Source organism: Coenobita brevimanus, chromosome 35 (assembly GCF_032717465.1).
Source record: "Coenobita brevimanus isolate Jiangsu-jjx chromosome 35, ASM3271746v2, whole genome shotgun sequence".
Classification (NCBI taxonomy): Eukaryota; Metazoa; Arthropoda; class Malacostraca; order Decapoda; family Coenobitidae; genus Coenobita; species Coenobita brevimanus.
This window is the reverse complement of record NC_136988.1, coordinates 9214441-9242252: the sequence shown is the minus strand read 5'-3', so window position 1 is coordinate 9242252 and position 27812 is coordinate 9214441.

Here is a 27812-nt window from a genome sequence, read left to right as displayed (position 1 = left end):
AGTAGCTGACGCATTATCTAGGAACCCGAACACAATTCAAGTTGCGGCGTTAGATCTCAAAGGAAATATCCCAAACCACGAGGATATCGCAAAGGCACAAAGACTTGACCCAGTATGGTCAAAAGTAATATACAAGTTAGAAAGTGGAGATGACATACAATTACCCAAACTGCATGTCCCACTTGAACAATTCACAATGGTCAATAATACATTATACAAAATTAACTCTAAACAACCAAAACGCCAAAGAAATACTAACCAGTTGGTAGTACCTAATGACATGATACCCCAAGTATTACGAATGATACACGACAGCCCACATGCAGGACACCCTGGAAAGGATAAGACATTCAACCAAGCCCAGCTATTATATTACTGGCCTTCATTACGAAGAGATATACACAATCATATAGACAGATGCGAATCATGTGCGAAACACAAAGGATACCCAATCACACCTGCACCGATGGGTAATTACCCAGTACCACATCAACCATGGGACGTTGTCGCTGTTGATTTACTCAAGATGCCATTATCATACAATAATAACCTATACTTATTCGTAGCAACGGATCATTTTTCCCGTTATGTCATTTTAGCTCCAATTAAAGATAAGACAGCAGAGACAGTAGCAAAGGCAATAACAGATAATGTAATATGTCGCTTTACTACCCCAAAGGTATTAATAAGTGATAATGGAGGAGAATTTAATTCTGAGATCTTACAAGAAATATGTAAACAATACAACATTAAAAAGGTTAACGTTTTGGCCTATCACCCAGCATCGAATGGGTTGGTAGAGAGACAAAATAAAAGGTATTAGATGTGCTACGACACATTCTCAGTGAAAATTATGCAAGCTGGGATGATTGGATTCCCAGAGTAGAGGCCTCCATTAATGGGTCTATAAATAAATCCATTGGTGACACACCACATTTCATTATATATGGCACGGATAAAAAATTACCATATGAGCTCCTAGAAGGTGACAGCATGCCTATATACAATTACGATGATTACTCTAAACTCCGTTTACGTGAATTCCAGGACATACACAAAAGAGTACAAAAACAATTAACGATGTCCAAGGAAGAAATGACGGAGGCATTTAACAAAAAGGCAAAAGATTCACCTATCAGCTTAGGAGACATTGTTTACGGAGTCATTCATACGAGAGACAATAAATTATCCCCTAAATTTGAGGGCCCATACAGAGTAATTAACATAAAGGCAAACAAAGTTTTAATTAAGTCACTTTCAAGTGGCGAGGAAAAACAAGTTCATATTGACCATTTAAAACGAGTTTCAAGGGAATTATCACATAATTATTCAGCCTCGGATACAACCGAACAGGTGAACGTACCTCAAGAAACCAAGCAAGAACACAACAATGATTACAAAAAGAAATTAAGGTCATATACCAAACAATCGAACATAGGTGCAACTATTCCAATGAAATCTACAGTACATCATTTACGAGAATTAAATATCGATTTAAACTCCTTCTATAAATGAAATAACAGCCAACCGTAACGCACATCATCACTATCATCAACCACAGCTTTATAGGAAATTAATAGATTTTTTTTTCGGTAGGTTACGATGAAGGGACTTATGCTATGGATTCTCCTATACATAGTAAGAGTATATGCGCACCTAGACCCCAAGCATATAGTACGACAAGGATGCCTCATAGCTCCAACGGCCACGACTACAATCGTCAAGGATGTCATGAGTACTGAAATAAGTCTAGATTACTTGTATGACTTACCTACTTATATAGAAAGACTTGCGACGCCGATGCGAACTCTGGACTTCAAGATAGGGAATTATGTTTCACAATCACATATCACCAAGGAAGTGGATGAAATGGTGAAGTTAGCGAAATGGAAACTAGAACAGGCGAAGTCAACTATGCTCGTCATGATCCAAGATCTCCCATCTTCTGGAACAGAGGTGCTGAGCGACAGGAACAACATCACACGTACTCGCCAAAAGCGCGGTTTGTTCGATCTGGGCGGCGCAATTCTTGGGAACATCTTTGGATTGGCTACAGAGGATGACCTTAAAGAAATAAACAAAAAATTTAATAAGATAGCTCAGGTACTAACATACCAAGATAAATTCATCACAGGACAGAACTCAGCAATGAAAACAATTGTGAAAAATCTGAAACAAGCAGAAAACGTAGCTCTCGAGAGTATAGATAAAATAAATAGCTTGGAGGGTAACGTTACCCTTTTCCAGCACTTCTCCATCATCACAGAACATATTGACACGATTCTACTACAATTAGAGAACACTAGAGATCATTTCAGGGCACTTATGCAAGGAATTTCGAATGCTGGTGATGGCAAGATCACAAATGACTTACTCCCAGTTCATGAGCTACGTCAGATAGTTAGTCAAGGCATACATACACATAAATTGAAGCCATTGTTCCGCAGTAGGGAATTTATGCAATATTACCCGTACTTGGAAGCAACACTAACACCAACATCAGTGATAGTTCATGTACCATTCATCACGGAAGACCTGTTCACAGTATACCAAATACACCCCTTCCCCTATAGAAACAACAACACTTTAGTCATCATCAACATCAACACAGACACCGAACTCATCATGGTCTCCAAGAGACGAGACACTGTCACTTTCGCAAGTGAGTCAACGATTGAGCGAAAGTGCCGCACATCCTTACATGCTGTTCATCTTTGTCCTGCGTACATTTTCACGTTTCAGCCTACTGATACGGTCCCTTGTGAAATGGCTATCATCAGCAATAACAATATTCATCATCATTGCAACTTCACTTTTGCTCCAGATAAACTTGTACACCATCAACGCATTGGACACTCGCAGTTTTTTTATTTCCCTCATAACACATCAGTTTACATAGTCTGTCCAGATATACCACCATCTCATACATCAGCCTCAGGATTATACATAGCACCAGACTACTGTGCGGTATTTACACCATCCATGTCTACTTTTTCCACCATCAATCACTACGCCATCCTCAATCATACACACAAACATTTCCACCCACTGCCTGATATGGACTTAAACATGAGCACAAGTATTAAGCTGACTTCACCTAAGTTTGAAACTATGCAGCTGATCAATGAAACAATGAAGCCCTGGGAAGATTTGAGTTTGAGTATGTTCAACCCATATTATGTGTATAGCCAAGCACCTTCTGTCTTCATAATTATCTGCATTGTTGTTGCAGTATTGCTGTTGGCCATGCACAGAATGCATGCAAGAATTGCTAATTTGGAGTCATTGTTTAGTGGGGGGAGAGTTAACATCACAGTTAACCACCCTGAATGAAGTGTATATATTTTGTATATAGTATTAATTATATATATATAAAAAAAAAAAAAAAAAATAATAATAATAATAATAACACAAAGAAGAATGACCCATATATGGCAGACCAGTACCATTATCTTTAAATGAAATATTAGTAACTCTTACAATATTCTTAATTTTAAACTATTTTTATTCTTGCATGTATGCAATTCACTATAATAACCCAAGTACATACTGTATTACAGTTAAATAATTTACTTTAATGCATTTATTCCAATATGTATTCAACTTATTTAAAATGTAATATTACTGAATAATCACTATTTACTATGCATAATATATGTATACAATATTCATACAATTATGTTACTTTACAATATTATGTATTTCACTTAATTAGCTTATAAGTTCATTATAATGTGTATGTAGTATGTATTAATATATTATAACTATTAAATGTCGATGGTACGTCATTTTCGCGCGGCCGAGCAAATATAGGACTACATAATAGATAGATAAATAAATAGATAGATAGAGAGACAGATAGAAGCAGGAAGTCAAATGATGAGAAGGTGTTGTGTTTGCGAGAGGCGAGCAGCGCTAAACGCTTACACGGGGGAAAGCTGACGACAGCGGCCAGTAAGGAGATGATTCATAGCTGTCAGCAGTCCTCTCGTGAGAAGGTTCTGTTGCCATGAGGAAGGTGCGGGACACACACACCCTACTACACGAGATTTCAGGAAAGAGAGTTTAGAAGGAGACAAGCGACCCTATAGAGAGGTCGAGACGGAGATTAGCTTGAGAACAGAGAGAGAGAGAGAGATAGCGAGACAGGGAGGTAGCTACCCAGGACTTATACTATTATACCTGTTTAATATTTCCAAGACAAATAAAGATAGTCCCATACTATTCTTTACCTCTCCCGTCACTACATGACATCTGGTGGGGAAACTACTACAAGATATAAAAGCCGCTCGACCACAAGTCTAACATATACTTCTCTACAATTAACTACAAAGTCTTTATGACATGTGCTGTGAATGTAGTTTGGTGTTGACGTTAGAGAAACCTGTATTGGAGAGTATGCTAGCCTACTCTCTGTGTTCCTGAAGCACTGAAAAAGTTCAGCAAAAGGAGATGGTCAGGAACTAGTCCTGAGGGCTGATAAAACTGGAGCTCCAGCTCCCCCTGTCATCAGCTTTCCATCCACCTTGGGAGTACTGCCCTACTCGACTGTCATAGCGATGGTTCACAACAAGTACTGGTGAACCTCCTGCGTGATAGTTCGGCCATTCATTGCTGGAGGAAGGTTCCGCCCAAACAGGGGACCGATATGACGTGACACCCAGATAAGAAATCTGTGGCACAATCGCATCAGCCATAGAAGTAGTAAGTAGCTCAAATTGTGCAGTACTAGTAATGGTTACAGAGGTGTAGAATAATTATTTTTCAACAACTCCCTTTCTACAAATATATATTTATAAAACATTTGGCTTCTTTAGGAATGGTGTTGTATTAACAGTAGTTTCGTGTAATACATAGTTTGCATAGTTTCCATTATTGCAGGTCGCTTAAGAGTGCTTTCGAAACTGCAATATCTGATCTCAGGGCGATAACTGCAATGTATGTGGGTAGGTGCAATATTCTATCTCTGGTTGTGAATTAGTTGCGAAAGTGTGTCAGTCCTGCAAAGCGAGTCCCTTCCAGTATACCGCGCTGGCCTCTTAGTAAAGCACACACTAATACAGCTGTATGGATGTCCGGTACTTCACGTTAACCATTATAGAACGTAGCCGAGTAAGTCATTATAGTGTCTCGAAAGTAATATTAAAGTTTAATGATAATGGTAATGATACTGATAATAAAATTGTTGTCTAGCTACAAGAAAACCGATAGTCGTCATCTTTGACTTGGCATGTCAGGAAAAAACAACTTCCTCATCCTGAATGTCAGCAAATCCTTCACTGTCTTAAAATAATGGTACTGCATTGACTGTACTGGATTACAATTATTATGCACAACAATTATGATGTTTAAAAATATTAACAAATAAGACATTACCACTATGAAACACTCATGTCCCTCCCTTACCATACACCCTTAACCCGTCACGTCACGAGGTTTTTCGCACCTCCGACACCCCCCAATCATGAGCAATTTTGGAAAAAAATATTTTTGGCTAAAACTTCTGCTTTTGTTGGGAAACAAAGGAAGATCACCAAGAAAGAGCTAATCGTGGTCCATAAGTGGTCAGAACAGGTGAGGTCCCCCATGCCAGGTATCGTATTCTATCATAGACGTGTGAGGCGCTCACGTTTTCTATGGTAGGAAATACTGGGAGAAACTACAAACAACACCTCTACATTTATTAAATTTGAACTAATAAACAATAAGAGTAACAATAAAATGAATTTCAATAACATATATATGAAAAATAAGCATTGTACCTTTGCACGAGCATAGCGAGTTGGGTCCGAGTGGTAACATGCTCTGTGCTAAGTTTCTCGTATCAGTCAACATATCATTTTTTCTACTTGTATACTTATGTTTCAATGACATTTTACCAATTTTTTTTTTTTTTTTTTTGAATGAGTGCATTCAAGTACTTGGGTAGTGTGATGAGTAAGGATGGAACTTTGGGGGATAAAGTAAATGAAAGGGTACAGCAGGGAAGGAAGGTTGTTGGTACACTGAAAGCAGTGATGAGAAATAGGGAGGTGAGTATGGAAGTTAAGAAGTCACTGCATGATGGTATTGTGATCCCTACCCTGACGTATGGAAGCGAGGCGTGGACCTTGCAAGAAGGGAACAAGTCAAGAGTGAGAGCAGTGGAAATGTGTTACTTGAGAGGAGCATGTGGAGTGACGTGGAGGGACAGGTTGACGAATGAAGAAGTGAAGGAACGTTGTGGGGTAGATGTGGATGTGGTTGAAAAGATTAGGAGAAATACACTGAGGTGGTTTAGACATGTGGAGAGGATGGAGAATGAAAGACTGACTAAGAGGGTGTATGTAGGTGAGGTGGAGGGAGGAAGAGGGAGGGGTAGACCGAGGATGAGGTGGAGGGATGGAGTTGAGAGGTATATGAGGGAGGGGGGGTGAGCTGGGGGGAGGGGAGTCAAATGGTGGGTGACAGAGTGACTTGGAGGCGTTTTGTCTGCGGCCACCCTTTGCGGGATTAGGGCGTCGGGCTATAGATAGATAGATAGAAATGTTTTCAGCTGTTTTCATTCATTACGATGACATGCAGCATAAGTATAGCGCACATCTGCTTACCCTTTCCCAATTGTTGACTCCTATTTTCATAATTATGGGCCTTATTCATTCCACTGAGCGTCAGGAAATTGAATCTATATACACTTGCTAGGAATATTTTGACTTAGAATATATTTCAGCACTTACAATACTTTGAACTTATATTACCCCCATTGGCATTTCCCATAATAATATTTACATATTTACGGGCCTTATTTATTCCACTGAGCAACAGAATATCGCATCAAAATACCCTCACTAGGTATGTTTCCACTTAGATCATATTTATACTTACAAACTATTTTTGCACTTATGTTATACCCGTATGCACTTTATACAAATATTTTCAGATCAACAGGACTTATAATTACACTGAGCGTCTGTTTGTCACATTTACTTCAGAGTTACAGCGTCCTATCGCATTCACACCATATTAGAACTGCATCAAGGTGTGATACTCGCTGAAACATGGGTGAATACAGATACCCACCTAACACTCGACGCACTCATAGCGGGTGTCCTTCCTCTGTGTGGTGAGTCTCACCCGGGAATTGCTACACACGTGACACCTGCGTTGGGGCCGAGGTCTATTTGGCTGGGGAGGGATTGGAGTGGGGAAATGGCAGCTGGATATTCTCAGTGGAGTTTGGGCAATAGGGGCAGTGCAGGTGCGATGTTGGGGCCTTTCAACAGCATACCGTGCAAACATCTCTCTTGTGAGCTCCCTCACAAACCCTTCAAAGGTTTCCTGAACTCCTGTTGTCATGGCGTGCAAGTGGTGGCAATTCAGAGCAGTGATATCTAGCAGGTGAAAGAACAGTTTCTTATACCACATCATCGTGGTCCTGGCACACTCGACCGTCGATATCATGGAGTCTGACTGGTACACCAGACGCTTGTTTATGTTATAATGCAGGACACACTCAGGTTTCCGTATGTGATGCCTGATCTCGCTACGGTAATCCACGGAAACAGTACGATGCATCAAGGGGCGGTGAACCGTGGACAAGAGGCTTACTTCTCCATTATGGTTCCACACAGTTGCAAGTATGTTGTTGGCTTTGAAGAAGACAACCTCATTCCTGTCAAGTTTCCGCCCTACCTTGACCATGTGATGCCGGTTCATGTTCACGGTACCACAGATTCCCGTTTCATGCATGTGTAGATAACGAGCGAGAAGAGGGCCAGTGTACCAATTGTCCAGGTAGAGGACATGACCACGATGAAGGTAGTCTTCTATCATTGTCTTTACCACTGCTCCCGACAGTCCAATACTCCGATCTTCTATTATGTCTGTCTGTGCACCGGTGTACAAGACTATGTCTTGCACATAACCAGTCCTACAGTCACACATAACAAAGATCTTGAACCCAAAATGGTGCCTTTTGCTGGGTATATACTGCCGAAATGAAATATTGCCTCTCCACAACATGAAACTCTCGTCTATGACAAGGTCTCTATAGGGATAAAATGAGGAACGAAATGTTTGCCTCAGGTGATCAAAGACCAACCTAATTCGCCTCATCTTATCTGTGTCGTTCGCATTTGCAGGATCATCAGCATCATAAAATTGGAGGGGACTTAGAATTTGTTGGAAGCGATTATGGCTCATGACTTGGCCAAATATTGGTGTCAGCATAACAGGGTCCCTTGTCCAGTAGGCCAGAATTCTGTTTTTTCGTATCAAAAGGACCAGGGCAAAAAATAAGGACATTTCTGAAAGGGAGACAGAGTAATCATATATGATAGAATGCCTGCTCCTTGTTCCCAATCTTTCACTCTCACGGAACTGGCTGCTTGCAAAACAGTTGGTTTGGTCAACTATCTGCTCCACGAAAGCCTCACTAAAAAACAGGTGGAAAAAATCCAGCCTGGTGGAATTAGGGTGTATTCCGGGAGCAATGCAGCCAGCACAGCCCTGCTCAGTGAAGGGGTGAATGAGGGGAGAAAAATCACTTCCATCCTCCCAATTCCATCCCACAAATCCCTCGTCCCCATCGTCCCCATTAGCGCCTTCGTCTGGGTAGGGAGGAGATGCTGGTGGGGGAGGTTGGGGAGAAGGAGTGCGGAGGGCTTTCCCACTCGCACTCCTCTTCCCTCAGCCTTTACCTTTTCCCTTTCCCTTACCCTTACGGCCTTGAGGAACATTAGGGGGCTGTGGGGATGAAGTTCAGGAATATTGGGGAGCATAAGACGTGCTGGGGAGTGGTTCCTCCCCACCTTCCCCCTCCATCACAACCCCACGCAATTCAGGACGCACCCTCACTCCCTAGGGAGAGCGATGACTCACTCCCGCCACTCTCACTTTCCATACTCCTCCCTGCACTTTCCCTTTCACTCCCCACTCCCTCCACGGCACTTCCTACCTCCTCAAACAAAAGACTAGGCCCATACCTGCTCGTTCGACGTGGTGTGTGCTAGGGGCCACGATGAGTTATCACCTCAGGTCCGTACCATGTGGCAGCACGTCCCATGGCTCCATCCTCATCCTCGTCCTCGTCATCAAATTTGGGCTCCACATCACGTTGGGGCTGGGCAGAGGATGTTCCACGTTGTTTTTTGGCCGGGTGTCCCTCTCTAGCAGCACGGTAAGTCACGTACTGCCGCTTCCTGGGGGATGGGACTTCCTCATCACTGCTTGTGGTTTCCTCCTCTGGCTGCACATAATCTTTGTCAACAACCTCGTCATCCAGTGGGAAACACTGTTGCCTGTAAAGGCGTCCAAGGCGGCTTGAATTTTGTCCTCTGAGAGACCTCTCTTCGCCATGTCTGAGCAGGACCGTTGCTAACAGGTGAGTGACCGAGCCGCGGGTGAGTGCAAGTTGCACGGGGTCGCCAAGTGTCCCTGCCTAGTGGCAGGTAGGGGAAGGTCGAGCGACACTACGTACCAGAAATCAAGTGCGAAATTTGAAAATTGTGCAAATTATGCACCTTGCAATTGCGCGACGTACCGGTACTTTGCCGGGATTGGCAAATGCAAAATGTTGCAACGTACCCATACGTCATCAGGATGCGGTGAGTGTAAACGCAGTTCGACCCGTGTGGTGTGTGGGGGGGGGTGATTATATCTGATACCTCTTGTGTTAAACTGGGAGACTACATCCAGTTTCTCACCATGTGGACAAGGTAAGCATATGTGAACCAGTTAAGGCACATATATCAGTTTTTTTTTTTTAGGCAACAAGGAAATAATTGGCTGCAGAAGTTCGGAATGGATGCTGTAATATAAATGCCTCAAAATACTTAATACATGATAATGTTCTAAACATATATGACCGTTCCATATGGCATACCAGAAACGCACCATCAACACACATACCACAAACACCATAGCACAACTCACCACTCTGTGATAATACCTGTAGCACCGGTGTTAAGACAATAAATTGACTTTTATTACTGTATTGTTACAAAGCTTAGTGATGTTCCAAATAGTGCAACTTTGGTTGATCATTCAAAGAAGTTGTTAGCAACACAGATGGCAAGGCACAACTGATTTTAAAATACTATTGCCCGTGTATCATTAATATGATCATACGTGTATCATTAATATGATCATTATTGTTTTCAACATCAGTATCATAAACCTCAAATATGCATATCGACATATACCTGTTTCCCTGACAATTTCTGTGGTGTCAAGGTGCGTGTCGAGCATTTGTGAAACTATCGCCTTGCCTGCTGACTGACAGACTGTGAGTGCGTGTGCGTGTGCGTGCGTGTGTGTGTGTGTGTGTGTGTGTGTGTGTGTGTGTGTGTGTGTGTGTGTGTGTGTGTGTGTAGTTTTGAACTGACAGTCAAAGAATAATGCACATCAACCTTAAAACTATACAGAACAGCATGCTCTTTGGACTGTATGCTGTATGTAAATTATACATTTCAATTACATATATGGTAGGAAGAAGAGCTGATGCACTGTCAGTGATTAACGAACGAGGCAGGATCGTCGGGATGTGGGAATCGGGAGTACCGGTGGCGAACACTGCTCAGCAGTTGGGGAGGTCCACCAAAATGATCAGGAAATGGATCCGTAGATGGCAGGAGGAGGGGTCTGTGTGCACTAGGCCTCGGAGTGGGAGACCATGCACATCCTCAGCCAGAACAGATGACCTGATTTTGAGAGCTGCACAGGAGTATCCAAAGAGGACAGGAGAGGAGCACATACGAAATCTGGGGCTGGCCTGCCATCCTCTGACAACAACATGGCGCCTTCATGAACGCGGCATCCACTGCCATGTCCCGGCTCACAAGGAATGGCTGACACCACAACAGCAAGAAAGTCGCCTTGGCTTTGCCCTGGAGCACCTTCCACATGACACTGAGTTTTGAAGGACAGTCATCTTTACTGATGAGAAAACATTTATGTCTGTGGACGTCCGAGCTAGGCGCTGCTGGCAACCTCCCAACACATGCTACAAGAAGCAACACATCCAACAGCAAGTAGTGAATGGCAGAGTATCCGTGTCATTCTGGGGATGGATGTGGGCATACGGGCCTGGGGAACTAGTTAAAATCGACGGCAGGTTCACCGGGCAGCAGTATGTGGAGATACTGGAGGATGTGTTGCTTCCGTCAGTGCGAGCTACGGCCATTCCTGCTCCTGATATGATCACGCTGGTCCACGACAGGAGCCCCATCTACACCAGCCTCACTGTGAGGGAGTGCCTCCAGAACCACCCAGAGATTGAGGTCCTTGACTGGCCTTCCAAAGGATGTGATCTGAACCCCATTGAACATCTGTGGGGCATGATGTCTCGGGACTGGGATGTTGGAGAGCACCGCACCCGTCAGGCAGTGGAGGAGAGGGCTCAGGAGGTGTGGGAGAGTGTCTGCCGACGACCTGAGTTGTGCCAGAATTTAGTGGAGTCCCTGCCCAGGTGTCTTCATGAGGTCACTGATGAAGCAGGAGGTTGGACTTCATACTAAATTTACATACTGATATTGTTTCTATTATTCAAACATGTGTTGTAATATAATACATTCCGTTGTCAAGTATTGTTGCTATATACCATATTCATAATGTTGTAGCTTGTATGAAAAAAGTGTTGCTTGAATATGGCCTTTACATACAGTACTGGTGCTCAAACCTCAAAGTGCTTTAAGTTACAATCAGTCTTATAAAAGGTTTGTTCCTCTATAAGTTTCATTACTTAACTGCCTGTTGCATAAAAACAGTAAACACGTATTTCAATGGAACTACTTCAAGCCTAATACGATAAATCTACAAACCATGTAAATACGAAGATAATAAAAGTTGGATAATACTAGATAATTAGAGACATGAACTGGGAAATTAAACAATATCGATAGTAATTTGTTAAGTACATAGTGAACCTGAAATCTAAGAGATACAAAAACTACAAGAAGACATATGAAAGATTAATTCTTTACATGGGCAAACTAATTCACGTAACGCAAGCTGCAGAAGTCCTTCTGAACTGAAACATTTCATGTCAAATGTGTAATGAAGATGGGGTATATCAAAAACATTTCTTAGTGACAACTTCACGATAACGAGGACACTATATTTCTGCAGACATTATGAGGAACAAATACTAATCAACAAACTACTAGTTAATGTCAAATATATAAAGAAATTTTACCTAATGTCAAAATGTATTACCTATTTGTGGAAAACAAATACAAATGAGCCAGAATGCTAAGCACATCTCAGCATACATCAGCACGTAAATTCCTGTATAAAATAAATAGCAAGGGCAAAGACAGAAACGGTGCGGATATAAAGACCACGGGCAGATGATCGACTGCACTGGACTCGTTGATCACTGGTTTATTAGAACTGCTAATCCACTGAATGTGACATCGTGTTATACAAATATCGAAACTAATAAGTGTGTCATAATACCGTCATAAAGTATGTGGTGAAACACCAATATTAGAGAGAGAGAGAGAGAGAGAGAGAGAGAGAGAGAGAGAGAGAGAGAGAGAGAGATGTTGGTGGGATATCTCAAAGAGGGGAAGACGATGGCTGTATTGGCAGAGAGGTGTCGTCCTGTTTCGTCTACCCCCCCATTTTAGGGGGAAAACACCCTCGGTATATAGACTGATAGATAGATTATTGATTCAGATAGACATAAGAGAAGCTATTATCAGTGCCCCCAAAGCAGGCCAAACATTCACCCCCTCAGTTGTCACAGGCATCGAACAATGCCCTCCTCTACCAGATCCGGTGGTGTCAAATTAGCACGGTCCATAAGAAATTGCAGACAACTATGGGAAGGGAACAACGGCAACTGGTATTTTTACATGACTCAACTTTACCATCCCATGCACTCAGTTGCTCATTTCACCTTGGATATTTGTCAGGTGCACCAGACGATTCTCGTCACATCTGTAAGAAACAGAAATCGATTACAGAAATTTGAAGTAGTCCCTGGGCCAGCATGGGGTGGACACAATTGTATTAACACACGGCCTTTGGGGGGTTAATTAATTATTCTGGGTGTAAACAGTCCAGTATCAGTCTGATTTATTCACATTTATGTCTTGCAAAATAATGGTCGTTGGCGGTGATAAGCACGATCATTAGACCTGAATAATGGAAGTGATAATCTGGAAGGGTAAACTATTCTAGTGATGGTCAATACCTGGATGGCCAGTTAAATCATACAACTTATTTTATCATGCCGCGAATATCACCACCACCAGCACCACCACGATCATCATAATCATCATCGTCATTATTATCATTGTAATCACTATTATAATTTACACTAGCATCATCATTATCAATAGTTTTATCATACACTAGGACAGTATAAGTGAGGATGATGGGAAGAGAGGAGAGGGGACAGACTGATGAGGAGATGGAGGCATACAAATGTGGATTATGTGAGCTGGATGAAAGGTAGCCTGGCAGAGAGGTAGCGCAGAGAGAGGTATATGAGGGTCATGAGTGGTTGCGGAAAAGTATTTTGATGGAGAGACAGGGTATTGTATGTTGGAGGGAAGGTAGCCGGATGACAGAAAGAAGTGTGACATCGCTGCTGTGTGCTCATAGTCGCGCTCTCCGGGATGAAGGTGTCTGGCTACAGGCTGATGGATAGACTGATAGCTGGATAGATAGACAGATCATCATCATCATCATCAGCAGCAGCAGCAGCAGCAGCGGTGCTGTCGTCGTCATCATTACCATATTATCGTTGTCGTACTGGAGCATTTTAAAAAATAAGACAGTATTCATATTTCACGACTTTTCAGTTGTTTTTAAGTTCATGACATTTTGTCGCTGTGCAAATGAAAATGTGTGCCAGATATCATACTTATCGATGCATTTTTGTTTTTAGACATGTCGTTTCAGGTTTTGGTTAAGTGGATGGAAAAGTGGAAAGGAATGAGTGGGGAGAGTTGTGATGATAATGGTGAAGAAACCAGTGATTTAATGATAAACACAACCACCCAATAGAGTAGAAAAAACCATGTTGGATTCTGGGCTTGTCAAGGTCTTGGACAAAGTTAGCTTACCTAATGTTCATGTTTATCTTACCTAATGTTCATGTTTACTTTACAGTACAGTTAAGAACATGGATGTAAGTCTGACTGTTCCGGTTTGTATGAGTGAAAATTGCGATTAGATAAATACTGATTGTCCGCCATAATGATCATCGAGCAATCAATAGTCATTGATCCTAAATTTTCTTCTTTAAATGTTAGTTAGGCACGACGAAGGAAAAACAGCAAGCCCTCGTTTTATGAGCTGTAGTAATAAGTTGAATGTGCAAGAGTGTGAGCATGACTCATAACTTAAAGATGATTTCTGAAGCTGGCGATAATGGTTAAACATGTCTGATCTTTCTATTTCATTGCTAGCTGCACTTGTCAATGAGTGATGCAGGTTGGTCTCATCTTACAAATATCGATTTGTAAACTCAAGGACACTTTAACCCGAGGCATCCCATCTACGTATGGGTACGTCGGAACAATTTGTCACAGTTAGTCCTGTCGACGTACTGATTTGTTGCGCAATTGCAAAGTTCATAATTTGCGCAATTTTCAATTTTTGGGCATGATTTTGGGTACGTATATACGGGACACATTCCTCAATTCTTCTACAAGATGCCAGGCAGGGACAATGTCTTTCTCTGCATAACCTCCCCCCTCCCCCTGCATGTCACTGTCTCAGCAATTGGCCTGTTACCAGTGACCTGACCAATAAAGACATTCAGGGCCAGAGTGATTCCCCAATCAATGACAATGTGGAGGACAAAGTTTACATAGCATTTGAGGAAGAAACAGTCAGAAATGATGATCAGGTAATGTCACCTAAAAAGGTCAGGTATGTTGATGAGTTAGTGAGTGAAACAATGCTTATAATGCCTATACTACTGTTTGAAAACCAATATACAGGTAAGCCCTTAATTCATGCGAACTTTTTTCACGCGATTTCGGTTATCCACGAATTTTTCGTACAATAATTAAAACAAAATTATAGTATTCATATAAATAATTTTAATATACAAGAGAAATAAATAAAATATAAAAATGCCTACCTGTTGCCCATGTGCATACATATATGTGTGTGTGTGTGTGTGTGTGTGTGTGTGTGTGTGTGTGTGTATGTGTGGGAGGTCGGTCTACCACACACCACACAGCCAGTTTGAATCCGACGGTCGAACCATGTGTGACTCGCGAATTGTTATTTGTGGCTTATTTTTCTGCCTTCCAGTGATTGCTTGCCTTGTCTGCCAACATGGGGCCTGAGCATAGTGCTAGTGATGCATGTGGTAACACACCAAAACAAACTCGTAAAGTGATGTTGCTGACAGAAAGTTAAAGTGTTGGACAAACTTAAGGGAGGAATGTCAGCGACAATTCTCCGTCAGGACGATTCCCCATCATTTATTTACATACCAGTTTATTTAGCAAGTACAGTACACTAGTTTTTTACTTATATGAGTTATAAAATCCCCCTGAAAATTAATTATTAAAGTATTAATTAATCAATAATAAGTATATTTGTAGAATGACAGGGAATTGTCCATGTTTTGATGGTGAATTGACTTCATAATGAATTGTCTCTGAACCGTGTGTTTGGGTTGAGTCAACTGTTCTTACAATAAAGAAGACAGAACGTAGCATACGGGAGTCAGCGAGGGCTAGTGCACCAGACTGTGCCAAAGTGTCTCCACCTACGCCTGTGAACTGGCTCGGAACCGTATGTTTGGGGTGAATGAGTCAACTGTTTGGACAATAAAGAAGGCAGAATGTAGCCTATAGGAGGCAGTGAGGGTTTATGCACCAGACTGCTGAAGTGTCTTCACCTACGCCTATGCTTGTCAGGTTTCAGTGTTAAATTTCTTACATTTTTATTGTTTTTCTTACTTTATGCTAGTTTATAAGGTGTATGTAGTGCATAAACAGTATTATTCAGATGTAATATAGTTAGCAGACATCCGTAATTATGTGCACACAAGGGCAGAATGTATACGCAAATTTACCACATATGCGAAGGGTCTGGGAACGTAACCCTCGCATGAATTAAGGGCTTACCTGTACTCTCATACTACATATAAATTTGTACCAAATAAATAAATAAATACCATTTATGAGTGGTGTGGAATAGTTACCCTCCCATAAAACTCGTTTTCTTTGGACCCAGCCTGATAGAAAACCCAGTAAGGTAAGGAGGTACTGATACCTGTATCAAGTATTTTAAACCTCAGGTGAGCGATTTTTCTATGAATTTTCAATGTTTCTCACCAATAGTGGAGGTTTTAGCCAAAAAAATATTTACCAAAATAGCTCGGGTTTGGGGGGTGTCCGAGGTGCGAAATAGCTCGGGACGTGATGGGTTAAAAGTAACTATATATAATAATGAATATTTGACAGGTAATATTTCGATGATATCTTATGGACTTAATGCCTACTGACTGTGGAGAATTTCATTTAATTCATACAGCCGGCAGAGGATTTTATTTATATTAGTAGAGACTTTTCGAATTGGAGAACAAAATACAACCTTCATTTATCCATTTGCTACAAAAGCCACAAACAAAGTTGGGGAGTCTATGGAATCATGTAGCATAAAAGAATATCTTTCATTTAATCGCAGGGGTTAACGGAAGGGGAGAAAAACAGACTCATCCACATGTAAGTAAACACTCGCCATGGAAAAACACCTTAAATTATTAGACTTACTCAGCACCTACCCATTATTTATTCTTAGTGCCGTAGAAATATTAGTGCAAAGGCTACTCGTAATGCTCAATGCCTTGAAGACACTCTCAGACACTAATATTGGACGACAAACATTTCTTAAACTGCCTACAGACACTTTGGTAGAACAACCATAAACTACGGGGTATGCTAGCTTAACCTTTGCCCCATCTTTAACCAACATAAACATGGACAAGCCTGAAAAATATTAACTAAACAGCATAATGGCAGGATGTACCAAGACCTCAAATATAGGTTACTTACCTCATGAAAAAAAATAAAAAATACTTCGGGTTAAAGATAATATGAATATGAGTGGCACACAATTCATTCCTTCAGTTCAAGACCGAACCCATCCTTTAACTCCATAACTTATTGCATCGCCCTCACCCACCAAGAAACATGAAAAGTGCACCTGCGTAACACTATACGAAATGTCTCACCAACATCGCCCCTCCTTCACCCAATACTACAATTCACAAGCACATACATAAACATACAGTCACCACAGCAATAAAAAAGCCTTCAGCCCAAAAGCATCCTTCAAGAACCACCAAAGGTCTTTACACCCCTCATAAACTACCATAGCTAGAGAAATTCAAGCACACCTAGCCAGGATGCAGAGTGGCTACCACCCTTCCCTGCCGCAATACCAGCACAAATTACAACTCATAAACAATTCACTTAGCCCACACTGCAATGCAGCTCTCGACACAAAAACACACTTACCACATGCACCACACTATCATAGCACAGAGAGTACTTCAGCATAATGCCTACCACCAAAACTGTGTCATTGGGACATCATCAAAGCTGCAGCTGATCTGTGCACACTTTTGGAAAGTGTTTAAGAATTACAAGGTGTTACTTATGTTACTTTGGTAAAAATTCAAAAAACCCAGAAAATGTTAAACAACATGCAACACCCATTAATGTTTAATAATATTCAGCTTAATCCTGCATCATCCTTGAACATGCTTGGGGTTTCATTTACTCGGGACTTATCTTGGAAAGATCATATTACATCTCTTGTAAAATCTGCTTCTAAGAGATTGGGTGTGCTAAGCCGACTCCGCTCTTTCTTTACCCCTGCACAATTGTTGACTCTATACAGAGGTTTTATCCGCCCCTGTGTGGAGTACAACTCTCATGTGTGGGGAGGCTCCCCACACACAGCTCTTCTCAATAGGGTGGAGTCAAAGGCTTTTCGTCTCATTAACTCTCCTCCTCTTACTGACTCCCTTCAACCTCTGTCTCTTCGCCGCACTGTTGCATCTTTATCTCTTTTCTATCGCTACTTTAATGGTCACTGCTCCTCTGAACTGTCTGCTTGCATTCCTCCACCTCTACGACGGGCGCGTAGCACCCGTCTGGCAGCAAACTTTCATCCCTTTTCTGTCCAACTCTCTAATGCAAGAGTTAACCGTTACTCCCAGTCTTTCATTTATGCAACAGGTCAACTCTGGAACTGTCTCCCTCTGTCTGTATTTCCTGCTGCCTATGATCTCCAGTCTTTCAAACGCAGTGTGTCCAGGCATCTCAAAATGATCGGATCTTGAATTTGGCTCTCTATTTTTTTTTGTTTTTCTCTTGGTGGGAAATTTTACTGCGGGCCATGGCCTTTGGTTCCTTCTTCCTCGCATTAAAAAAAAAAAAAAAAAAAAAATGCTACTATATACAAATGCTAAAACATCTATCTATCTATCTATATATATATATATATATATATATATATATATATATATATATATTGAAATAGCAGCCTTGGCAACGGGGGGCATCACAACACCCACAGGAGGCGACAATAGAGGGATATATATAGCACGCGCGAGATGTCTGTGAGATATGGGCATACGTCCCATATGGCCGCGCGCCCCTATTCCACGGAGTGCACCCAGCACAAACATCTCAGTCCAGGCACATTACCCTCCAACTGAGTCAGCCCTCACCAGGATCGGGGTTGAGCTACTAACCTAGCTCCAGGAAGCACCCCAGTGGCGGCAGGTAGCTGCACAAATAAAGAGAGCCTGTAGCTGCTCAGACCAAGCAATGGCCTGTAGCCACGCAACAGCAATGGCCTGTAGCAGTGCAATAGTGACACCTGGTAGCCGCACATCAACGCAATGGCCGGTAGCCACACATACAAAGAGATGGCCTGTAGCCGCTCCTACTGCTGCCTACCTCCCCTGCAGAACCCGTGACGGCCAGGAGCTGCACCAATAGACAGGGGACGGATTGTAACTGCCCCACACCTACATGTCGCCCCTCATACGGGACTTCAGCAACAGCCGGTAGCCACGCCAGTAGACAAGTGACAGCCAGTAGCCACACTTCATCTGCGGTCCCATCAGGAAGCCGGGCTCCAGTGATGGCCGGTAGCAACACTGACAGGAAAGGGATGGCCCATAGCCGCCCTCCCCCTTTTGCCCAAGGGACCTCGGCAATGGCTGGTAGCCGCATCAGGGAGGGACGCCACAAAACTCCCTCGCCACCTGTGATTTAACCCGAGGACGACCTCAACTTGGGCCGCTCCTCTGGCCACAGAGTAGGTCCTGCCTCCAACTCTGCAGACCGAGGCAGACCCCAGAAGGAGAACCTCCCAACAGAGGACTGATGGAGAGGCCCTGTACTGTCTCCAGGGTTGCACTCCATCCAGCCAGCACCAGAGGGAGACCAATGCCTGCAGGACTCCTGCCGAAGGCAATGCTGTAGCCCTAACCTGATGGCGAAGCAGTAGGAGTGAGACCGCAGCCGACGGGCTCTCAACGGCACCTTTAGTATCCTGGGACACGACCTCTCCAGTCCCGAGGAGGGGTGGCACCCTTCCCTAACTGGGCACCTACAGGAGTGCCTGCAGAGGTTGTTCGGCCTTAGTCCTGAAGGCCAAACCCCTGTGCCCAGTCCTGCCAACAAGGGGCCTTTCACCATGCCTGACCACAGTCCATGATGGGAGATGACGCCCCTAAGTGTAGTCCCGTGGTCTCTGGACGAGAGGACACCTGAAGGGACCCTACCAACACCTGGCTGACATCTGTGAGTCCCTGGGCCCCCTCCCCCACAGTCTGGCCGTTCCCTCTCCCTCACATACCGACCGTGACTGTGATATAAAGTGCCCATGTAGCAAAAGTGAGAGCTGACAAACAGTGTTTAGAATGCTAGTGACAGTGCCTAACCATCCTAACTCCACTTAGTGTGAAACAGGACATGAACGCTAGTGACAGTGCCTAACCATCCTAACTCCATTTAGTGTGAAACAGGACACAAACATAAAGATTGTGAAATATATGCAGCCCTAGATTAAAGTGTATACCATCTCTACATAAGTACAGTGTCTGTCTTACACCCTTGAGACTGCTGGTATCCTGCGTGATACCCGTAACCCATCTGCCAGTCCGAGTCTTGACATTGTATAGAGACCTGTGAAACTGTCTGCCTGTATTGTTCAAAAAAATTTGGCAATATACTTGTAAGGTTGTTGTCCAAAATTTTTATGCCCTGTTCCTCTCAAATTGCATCCTAGCTCTGGTCTAGAAAGAGAACCCAGCTATACCTCAGGTGTCAACGGGACGGGAAGCCGACCTAAAAACACCTAGCATAACACTAGTGGACAGCAATGGTTCTTGACCCAGGCAGAATACAGAGAGGAGCAAAACAGGGAAATCACCAAAATGGCAAGAGAACCGCACATACAGTTGCCCAAATTCGCCCAGGAACAGTACGACATACACATGTTCTTATCCATGGTCAAGCTGCAATTAGATATTGGTTTCGAGGATGATAGACAGAAAATTCCAGTCACCCTAACACTTTTAGGCAAAGCAAAGGCAAGTATCACATGCAAAGTCGTCCTCAAACTGACATGGGCAAATTTCACTAAAATAGTAGTTCAAGCCATCACATCCTCCCTGGAAAGAGTAGTGGTGCTGTCACAACTTAAGAGTTTAACTTATGATGGGAACCTGGATGACGCCCTTATCCAGGCCAGGTGACTCATCACCGCTGCATACCCAGAGGCAGACGTAGAAACCCGTGAACAGCATACCTTCAATACCCTCCTCAGAGTTCCCCCGTATGGTCAAGGAACACTTTACCATACACGACCCTACAGGAGATCTGGACAGGGACGTCCAGCTGATACGGCAACTCCTGACCTCCCACTCCACCCCTCAACAAATCAACGTGGTTAGCAAATTCCCTACAAATAAAGCAGTCCACCCAACAAGCCTCAGCCACCACCAGCCCTAAGCTAACACCCAACCTACCTACGGCACACCCCACAAACAAGCGCCCTAGCCACAAGGAGAACCAGAATCTAATTACAATCAACCCTTGGGAGTTCTTCGCATGCAGCCACCAGTGTCCACTCCACGACATCCGGGAGCAACTCAAAGCAGCCCGGCACAAACAAAGCACCCCAGGCCGATGCAAACTATCATCTCTAGAGAATGAGGGCCCTGAGGATGATACTGCACCAACTGGAGACACTGATCCTGGGGAAATAGAGCCTGAGGAAGACAAGATCCCACAACACCTGGATTTTTAGGCCTGCCCCCACACCTCTGCACGGTGGTGGGGGCCACGTCTCATAAATATTATCCCCCAGTCTACGATAAGATGAGACTGAATAGGGTAAAAGTGAGACTTCTGGCCAGTATGGGAGTGCCCAGATTGTGCCTCTTCAGTCATTTCTACTCCCGCCATAAATCTGCTTTTTGCCCGCTTTTCCCTATGTCAACTCATCTCTTAGATGCAGGGGACGGTCCTCTACCCATCCGTGGGGAAACCCGGGCCTTACTCACTGACACCCACCAGCAAGCCTCCACCCAAAACAAATTCATCATTTTCGACTCAGCTTGTAGTATCTACAATGGATCTCTGGGACTGGATCTACAGAAATTGTGAGCAACCATCAATTGCCACAAGCAGCAACTCCAGTTTCAGGAGCCCCTAGTTCCCTTCCCTGATCTCCCACAACTCCTGTGCACCTGCAAACCCCTCCCCTCCCCAGCACCGCACACCACCCACACTTTCCCCCTTCCCCAACACCCTCCCCAGCCCCTCTGCTCACCCCACCTTCCCTGCCACCACTACCTCCATCATCACAATCTCCCCTCATCACGAAGCATGGCCGCCACTGAACAGGCCTACAGGAGCATCTGTCCTATTCTCCCCAGACCTGCCACCTGGAACCCTTTCAGCCTGGCTCCTATCCCCCACCTTCCTTACCCTTTTCATTGTGGTGGTCAGAATCGCCAACATCACCACAACCACCCTCATGCTACCTAAGGGGCTTGTGGTAGGAGAAATGCAAGAAGCAGAGCCATGCACCTCCACCACCCCCTCCTCCCCTGGCCCACTGCCTCCCCTTCCCGAGCACCTCTCACCCCACCAAGCCGACACTCTCTGCCATCATCCCCTGGACTTTCAAGACCTCTTTGCTTCAGGACCCACGGACATCGGTCACACTACCTACCTGGTGCACGAGATGCACACCACAGGACCGCCTATCCGCCAACCATCCCAGTGGAAAAACCTGAAATAATGAGCTGAGGAAGACCGGCAGGTCCAGGAAATGCTCGATGCAGGCGGTTTCACCCTCCACCAGCCCCTGGTCCCCTCCAGTCATCTTCGTCAAAAAGAAAGACGGTACCATGCAATTCTGCGTGGATTACCACTACCTCAACGACGTGACCATCAAGGATGCCACCCCACTTCCCAGGATCAATGACTCCCTTGACTCCCTGCACAGTGCCTGCTGGTTCTCTACCTTGGATCTCCTGTCAGGGTATTTGCAGGTCCTCGTACACCCTGAGGACAGAGGGAAGACAGTGTTTTCCACAAGTAATGGAAAACATTATGAATTCAACGTCCTGTTATTTGGGCTCTGCAATGCTCCCGCCACTTTCTCCCGATTGATGGAGTCTGTCCTGAGTGGTCTTACCTGGGAAATCTGTCTGGCACACCTAGATGATGTCACCATTTTTACCAAGACATGGGTCAACTACCTTCAGTGCCTCAGGAAAGTTTTTCAACACATCCGCCAGGCAGGTGTCAAGCTCAAGCCTTCCAAATGCATCCTGGCCAAAACGTCTGTTGCTTTCCTGGGGCATATCATCTCGAAAGACAGAATATCACCCAACCTCGACAAGCTGCAGGCCATCGTGGAGCTCCCCATGCCACGAGATGTCCACGAGGTCTGAGCTTTCCTGGGTCTTACCTCGTACTACCAACGCTTTGTAAAAGGGTTTGCCAATAACGTCAAACCTCTCCACGACCTAACCTGGAAGGGAGAGCCCTTTAACTGGACCGATGAGCGGAGGGCTGCTTTTCAAGAACTTAAGAACAAGCTCATTACTGCCCCAGTCATTGCCTTCCCTGAGTACATCCTTCCCTTCCGATTATACGCTGATGTCTCCCTGATCGCGATTGGCGCAGTCCTCGTACAAGACGAGGAAGTGTGAGAGCACATCTTCGCCTGCACCAGCTGCACCCTTAACTAGGCCAAAAGGAACAATGTTGCCACCAAGCGAGAATGCCTGGGCATTGTCTGGGCCTGGCAGCATTTCCAGGCCTACCTATCCAGAACCAATGTCAAGATTATCACGGATCACCAGTCGCTCCAATGGCTACGACAGTCCAACAATCATAATGCCCAACTTATTAGATGGAGGGAAACATAGGAGGAATTCAACTACGAGATCTCCTACTGCCCCGGCAAGCTCCACACTAATGCCGATGCACTCTCGCGCCTGCCCATCCGCGCGATCCAATACAAGCCAGAACTCCTCCAATGGTGGCGTGACAAGGACTGCTTCCCCTAGATTCCACCCCACTTCTTCACCAAACTCCAACAACAGGATGACCAATTGTTCGCCCCGTCAGGGCACATCATCGTCGACCCAGACATCACCTTGGATACCATGGGACACCTTCACTCCAACAACAGGATCCACCTAGGTATCAGAAACTCCTCCAGGTGTTCAACGACGCATACTGGACCCCCAACCCCGCCAACCTAGCCAAACAAGTCACCCAGTCTTGCTGGGCCTGTACATTAGGCAAGGATGCCACCTGCACAGCTGGCCCATCAAGAAGTATAACTGCCCACAAGCCTTGGCAGTTACTCTCTGTGGATATAGTGGGGCCCCTACCACCCAAATCAAGTTATCATTACATCATCACCTTTGTGGATACATATTCCAAATTCCTCATAGCATGCCCTGCCAAGGAACACCATGCTGTCGCCGTGGCTGATGCCCTATTCCACCACGTCTTTCCCTACTTTGGAATACTCCTGGCCCTACACTCGGACAATGCCCTGAGTTCACCAGCAACATCTAGTGGGAGCTAGCCAACATATCACCGACAGAAAAGCAGGAGTACAAGTCAAAATAAGTTCTGATGTTGCAACACTTCTGGATCGTACACTTTGTGTACGATCCTATCCTAGGACAAGATGTCGATGAGCAGTATCTTAGTCCAAGTGAGATTCGTAAAAGTCAGTTTCAGTACAGGAAGCACGTATTGAACAGGTAATGGCCTCGTTTAACACACAAACCGTCTTTGTAGTTCACTGGGATGGAAAATTAATGAAGGATTTGAATGGCAGGGAAAAAGCTGACCAATTGTCAGTTCTTGTTTCTGGGGATAAAGGCTGCTAACTTCTTGCACTCACAGTAATTTGACACAACAGCTGTCAGTGCAGAAATTTGTGGTGGTGGTGTGTGTGTGTGTGTGTGTGTGTTCACACTGAACAGGACATTGGATGAGATCTTATTTATGGTACTTCGCTTTCCGCCATCACCCTGGAACTTCTGCTAAACCCGCAGTGTGCCAGTGCCGTTTTAAAACGGTCTGACATAATGCGGCGGCCAGTGCCAGTGCCGTTTTAAAATGGACTAAAATAAAAAACTTCACTGTGACCGCATTTTTCAAGATTCACAGGTAAAAATTGTCAGGCATGTAAGGAGGACTGCTGGGCCTTGATAGCAGGCTGTGAAACCTATGCCCAGAGTCGGACACATAAAAAAAAAAAAAAAAAAAAAAACTGTTCATCTACCATCCCCCAGGCTGTCGAGGCCATACACTCGCTCGATCCCCCCCTCACATTTGCCCTGCCTCACTCTGCCTGTGTCCCTCACCCAGTGCTGTACATAGTGATGGAATTTTATAAATATTTTCATGTAAGTGTAAGTTATAAATATTTTCTTGTAAGTGTAAGGACTATATAGTGAAGTCAAGTTGTAAATACCTTCTTGTAAGTGCCAGGACTGTACATAATGAAGTCAGGTTGTACCTGTCTTCAATTAAGTGTAAGATAATGCATTCATAGTGAGAAAGACATGCAAATTGTGATAGATGCTGAAGTAATAAGTAATCAGAAAAGTGTACTGAACATTGATATACTTTCCCAGCATAAAAACCTGAGTATACCTTACATAGAAAACGGCTTTCTCTCATGTATGTGGTGAGTGTGAGAGAGCAGCTATACCTGTAAACGAGTAAGCAGGACTCAATAAAAACTCATTTCCAAGCCTCGGCGAGCTTTTTCATGGCAAAATTCGTTGTTTCCACATCAAAATCTATATTTTAGCAAAAAAAAAAAATGTCAATAAATGGCCGGCACTGGGGTGACCCATAGGGCTAAAAATAGCCGGCACTCAGTGGGTTAAAGCTTCATTCTCTACACTGGTGGATGAAGAATCGTCCAGCAGCCACACTATTATAATCTTTGAGACATTCCGCAATTTATGGCCAACTTTGGACGTACGGAAGTACATAACAGGCGATGCACAGACCCTGAGACTGCAGTTTTTCTTAAATCATGGTCAGATGAAATCATGCAACACACACAACCCTGGAGGACTTTTACATTTTCCACTCCTTGTATGTGTCACCAGGTCTCTGCAGACATCAGTATATGATGACAAGGATTTGGGGGCATGCAGTGTTGTATTTTTCAGCTACGCTGTACAGTGCCTAAAAGTTTGGGGATTTGAGCAGTCATTGAAATGCAATGAATCACATTAAAATTTTGCAGGTGTTACTTTTGAAATGAACCTCATGAAATCATGAGTTGTGGGTTATAATATAGCTCAGCTAAAATTCATCTCATGTAATGAATCATTTTATATTGTACATATATGAAATGAAAGAAAACTGAGCAGACCCACACCACAGCAAGAGATCCTTGGAGGTCACCTCCACATGGGGGCTGGCCATCGTGGGTACCACCGTGCCTAAAAACTGCTCCTGGTGCAGTCTGCCACTGTATAAAACTCCGTTTTCCTAGGTAAAAAAATAAAATAACGGCGTTAGCCTGGACTTCGGAGACTTACCTTCCCGAAAACCTGCTCCTGATGGAAGTCTTACACTGTGGATTATTTCGTTTTCCTAGGTAATGAAGTGATTGTGCACACTGGCGTTGCCCTAGAACTCTGGGAACCACCTCCATACATCACCACTGCTATACTTCATAGGAGAATACAGTGTATTGATCACCCACTTCTTGGGAGTAGGAAAAATGAGCAAACACACAGAAGACAAGGTGAAAGAACAGAAAATTAGCCAAAAGTAAATAGCAGTCAAAGTCGGGAGAGGTAAAGAAAAAATGAAAGGAGAACCCTTAGGAAAGGTATGAAAGAAACCACACCAGCGAGTGCAGAAGAAAAATAGCAGCTGAAGTATATGAAAAACAGTAGTATATCAACGTCACTACACTGCCATGCACCTGCTGCCATATCAATCTCTCCTCCGAATCTCAGCTGAATAACCAATTCAAGCTGGTCTCAGTGGCAAGGATGCCAGTATTGTGGTTTCTAACAACTCATTTACTATCATGATGCCTTCCGGACAATATAATTGCCATTTCCAGATGATATTAGTATACAGATTGGCAAATTTTGGAACTGGAAAACCCTATAATTTGCCTCTTCACTAATTGGCAGGTTTCCTGTGCTGAATATAATGGCTTAATAGTAGCAAGAATACATCAGTATAAAAGATCTCATTAAAATGGATAACATTTTCTGCAAATTATTTATAGTAGGTGTATTACTTTTTTGGGTGTCTGGGTAATCTTTATGAAGCTGAAAACTTTGGTAGGAAAAGAATTAACGTTTATCGCATAAGGGTTCTTTTGCGCAGAAAACTGAAGGATATGGTGCTAACAGCAACTCATTTCCAAGTTTGTTTTCATAAGTTGAGCTGGTTGTGTGCATTTAGAGCCATATAACAACATTTCCATATATGCTGTTTATTTTGCCTTAATATACAGTAGACATTGGTTGCATCACTGACATACTGGGTTACTTTGAGGTGTAAACTACAGACTAGATCTCTGAATCTCAAATACTACTTGAAATACGACTCTTTTTCATCAGCAAAAGAATCTGTTGAAAATGGAAAAGGTAGGAACATAACTAATACGACAGATGCTGCTGCCATATAATTTACACTGTTTATGGTGGTAATTCTGTGAAGAACAGAAAACGAAAATAAAACGGGTGTGTAGTAGAAAAAAGGAAAACAAGTGTGACAAGCATGCTTGGGGCTGGCCAGAGATGTATAGTCCCGAGCTGAGATTCAGAAATATATTTACCATCAACTCCTTCTGTCACCGCAGCTTAACACCCCGTGTGCCAGCTATTTTTAGTCCTATGGGTCGCCTCAGTGTCCTTTTTTTATTGGCTAAAATGATAGATTTTGATGTGAAAATAACGAATTTCACCATGAAAATGCTCACTGAAGCTCAGAAATGGGTTTTATTGAGTCCTGCATACTCGTGTACAGGTAAACCCGCTCTCTCACGCTCACCATGTAGGAGAGAGAAAGCCGTTTTCTATGTAAGGTATACTCAGGTATTTATGCTGGGAAGGTATACCAATGTTCAGTACATTTTTCTGATTACTTATTACTTCAACATCTATCACGATTTGCATGTCTTTCTCACTGTGAATGCATTATCTTACACTTACTTGAAGACAGGTACAACCTGACTTCATTACGTACAGTCCTGGCACTTACAAGAAGGTATTTACAACTTGACTTCACTATATAGTCCTTACA